Below are 4,549 nucleotides of genomic sequence, written 5' to 3' on the forward strand. Positions count from 1 at the left end.
TCTGAAATCCTCAGAGGTATGCAGTACTCCTTTCAAAAGCTAACTCCATTGAAATAGCTAAACAAATTGTTAGACCCTCGTTTTTGTAACCTTTCTAGTTCTCCTACAAGACGTACAGTACTTCTTCCCTTCCTTCAAAGGGGCAACCTTGCGCCAAAATGATATTCCTCACACTACAAAACCCTGAGGTAAAGGTGGTATTCCTTCTAAAACCGCCATCTCTTCCCACTGCTAAAGAAGGTGCTAGACCCTCTTGCTTCTATCATTAATGGTCCCATTACAAGAGACCCAGTGCTTCTTCGATTCACTTTAAGGTGGATATTTTGCCCATAGTGGATATCCCTCACCCATGAAGACACTGAGAGGCAGGCAGTATTCCTTTCAACAAGTATCTCAATTCTCCTAGGAAAACAAAGTTCTTCACCCTCCTGCTTCTACCATCCACAGTTCTCTTACAATCTATGCAGTGCTGGTTGCATTCACTTGAAAGAGGTGATTTTGCACAAAGGTGATGTTCCACATGCACTCATTGCTAGGCAGTATTAACTTAAACAGCTAAGTCAATTCACAGTGCTAAAAAGGTGCCTGAACCTTTTCCTTCTAACTTTCATGATTCTCTTAAAAGAGAAACAGAGCTTCTTCCATCCATGTGAAAAGGGCTATTTTGCACCAAGATATATTCTTCATACTTTAAAACCTTTGAGACAGGCAGTGTTCTTTTTAAAAGTTAACTCAATTCTCAGTTCTAAACAAAGTGCTGCTAACATTAATGGTTTCCTTACATGATAAATTGGGCATGTTCCATTTACTTGAAGTTACCTATATGGCACAAGGGTGATGTTCTTGACTCACAAAAAATCTCAGTAATAGGCAGTATTCCTTTCACCAGGTAACTCATTTCTCTTCGGAGAGAAGTTGGAATACATCCCTACCTCTAACACATTGCATCCAGCCATCAGATAAAAGTGTTTGTCCCTTTTGTTTGAAGTGCATGTTTTTCAAAGAGTGAGTGATTCTCCACTGCAAAAGGCTTTTGTTTGGCAAGCGTTTCTTTCACATGGTAACTGAATGATCTCAGGGAAACAATGCTCTAGAACCTCCTGCTGCAAGCCTTGACATCTGCTTCCAAGACAGAGAGGGCATCTTCCATACCTTTCAAATGGTCTCTTTTGCACACAGCTTGTATGCCTCACACTTTAAAACCCTGAGAGATACGCAGTACTCTTTCTAAAAGCTAACTCAACTTCAACAGTGAAACAAAGTGCTAGACCCCTCTTACTTGTAAGCTTTTTAGTTCTCCTCTAAAACGTACAGTAATTCTTCCCTTCACTGAAAGCAGAGTTCCTTTCAAAAGTTAACTCAATTCCCTCTGCTTAACAAGGTGTGCAATTCTGTGACTGGTAACATTAATTGTTTCCTTGCAGGAGATACACTGCTCCTTCCATTCACTTGAATGGGGCTATGTTGCACACAGAATACGTTCTTCACACTTCAAAAGAATGAGAAGTACTCAGTATTTCTTAGGAAAGTTAACTCCGTTCTCACTGCTAAACAAACTGCTAGATTCTAACATTAATGATTTTCTTACATGATAAACGGGGCCTGATCCATTTACTTGAAGGCAACTATTTGGCACAAGGGTGATGTTCCTCACACCTAAAAAACCTTAGTGTGTGGCACGAATCCTTTCAACAGAGCACTCATTTCTCATAGGGAGACAAGGTGCAAGACACTCCTGCTGCCTTGCACACATTGCATCTTGCCGTCAGATAAGAGTGTGTGTCCATTTCGTCTGAAGCGTGTATATTCAAAGAGTGAGTGATTCTCCACTTTAAAACGCTTTCGTTTGGCAAGCATTCCTTTCACCTACTACCTCAATCTTCAAAGAGAAACAGTGTGCTAGAACCTCTTGCTGAAAACCTTGACATCTGCTTACAAGCATTGAGTGCCTCTTATATTCACTTGAAAGGGTCTCTTTCGCCCAAAGATTGTACTCCTCACACTCTGAAATCCTCAGAGGTATGCACTACTCCTTTTAAAAGCTAACTCCATTGAAATAGCTAAACAAAGTGTTAGACCCTCGTTTTTGTAACCTTTCTGGTTCTCCTACAAGACATACAGTAATTCTTCCCTTCCTTGAAAGGGGCAACCTTGCACCAAAATGATATTCCTCATACTACAAAACCCTGAGGTAAAGGTCCTATTCTTTTTAAAACTGCAATCTATTCCCACTGCTAAACAAGGTGCCAGACCCATTGCTTTTATCATTAATGGTCCCATTCTAAGAGACCCAGTGCTTCTTGAATTCACTTTAAGGTGGTTATTTTGCCCACAGTTGATATTCCTCACCCATGAAGATGCTGAGAGCCAGGCACTATTCCTTTCAACAAGTATCTCAATTTTCCTAGGAAAACAAAATGCTTCAGCCTCCTGCTTCTACCATCCACAGTTCTCTTACAATCTGTGCAGTGCTTGTTGCATTCACTTGAAACAGGTGATTTTGCTCAAAGGTGATGTTCCTCATGCACTCAGAGCTAGGCAGTAGTCCTTTAAACAGCTAAGTCAATTCACAATGCTAAGCAAGGGGCTAGACCCTCTTGCTTCCAACAGTAATGATTCTCTCGCAAGATCTGCAGTACTTCTTTGATTCACTTGAAAGGTTGATTTTGAAAGAAGCTGATGTTCCTCTCCCATGAAAACACTGAGAGGTAAGCAGTATTCCTTTAAAGAGCTAAATGAATTGACAAGGCTAAACAACTTGCTAGACCGTCTTGCTTCTAACATTCACGATTCTCTTACAAGAGCTACAGTGCTTCTCCCATTCACTTGTAAGGGCGACTTGGAACAAAGGTGATGTTCCTGACCCTTGAAAACACTGAGAGGTAGACAGCATTCCTTTCAACAGCTAACTCAATTCAAAGTGCTAAACAAGGTGCATGTCCCTGTTGCTTCTAACACTTCTGATTCTCTTCCAAGAGCTTCAGTGCTTCTGCATTCACTTCAAAAGGCCACTTTTCCACAAGGTTTCTGTTCCTCAGGCATGCAAAGGCTGAGAGATAGGCCGTATTCCTTTAAGCAGCTAAGTCATTTCACAATGCTAAAGAAGGTGCTTGACTCTCTTGCTTTTAACATGAATGGTTCTCTTACAGGAGAAACAGTGCTTCTTCCATTCACTTGAAAAGGGCTATGTTGCCCAGAGGTAAAGGTCTTTATCCCTTCAAAGCCTGAGGGACAGGCAGTATTTCCTTTAAAAGTTAACTCAATTCTCACTGGTATACAACATGCTAGTCCCTCTTCCTTCCAGCAATCATGGTTTTATTAAAAAAGAAACAGTGCTTCTTCTTCCTCTTGCCTTTAACAAGTTTGTGAAAAGGTGATGTTTCACCCACTTGAAAACACTGAGGCTACCCAGTGTCTCGTTCAGTGAGTAACCCAATTCTCACTGAGAAACAAGGTGCTAGGCCCTCCTGATCCTACCATTGATAGTTTTCTTCCAAACATACAGTGCTTGTTCCACCATTGAATTGAACTCTTTGACACAAAGGTGATGTTCCTTACACTTTAAAACCCTGAGGGATAAGGAGTGTTCCTTCCAAAAGCTAACTCAATTCCCTCTGCTTAACAAGGTGCGAAAATCTGTGGCTGGTAATGTTAATAGTTTCCTTGCAGGAGATACACTGCTCCTTCCATTCACTCGAATGGGGCTATTTTGCACACAGAATATGTTCTTCACACTTTCAAAGAATGAGAAATAGGCAGTATTCCTTTGGAAAGTTAACTCGTTCTCACTGCTAAACAAACTGCTAGCTTCTAACATTAATGATTTCCTTACATGATAAACGGGGCGTGATCCATTCACTTGAAGGCATCTAGTTGACACAAGGGTGATGTTCCTTACACCTGACAAAACTCAGTGTTGGGCACTAATCCTGTCAACAGGGAACTCATTTCTCATAGGGAGACAAGGTGCAAGAAATTCCTGCTGCCTTGCATACATTGCATCCTGCCATCAGATAAGAGTGTGTGCCCATTTCGTCTGAAGCGGGTATATTCAAAGAGTGAGTGAATGTCCAGTTTTAAACGCTTTCGTTTGGCAAGCATTCCTTTCAGCTACTACCTCAATCCTCACAAGGAAACAGTGTGCTAGAACCTCCTGCTGCAATCCAGGACATCTGCTTACAAGAGATAGAGTGTCTCTTCCATTCACTTGAAAGTGTCTCTTTTGCCCAAAGATTGTACTCCTCACCCTCTGAAATCCTCAGAGGTATGCAGTACTCCTTTCAAAAGCTAACTCCATTGAAATAGCTAAACAAATTGTTAGACCCTCGTTTTTGTAACCTTTCTAGTTCTCCTACAAGACGTACAGTACTTCTTCCCTTCCTTCAAAGGGGCAACCTTGTGCCAAAATGATATTCCTCACACTACAAAACCCTGAGGTAAAGGTGGTATTCCTTCTAAAACCGCCATCTCTTCCCACTGCTAAAGAAGGTGCTAGACCCTCTTGCTTCTATCATTAATGGTCCCATTACAAGAGACCCAGTGCTTCTTC

The sequence above is a fragment of the Castor canadensis genome, chromosome 18 (assembly GCF_047511655.1).
Source record: "Castor canadensis chromosome 18, mCasCan1.hap1v2, whole genome shotgun sequence".
NCBI lineage: Eukaryota > Metazoa > Chordata > Mammalia > Rodentia > Castoridae > Castor > Castor canadensis.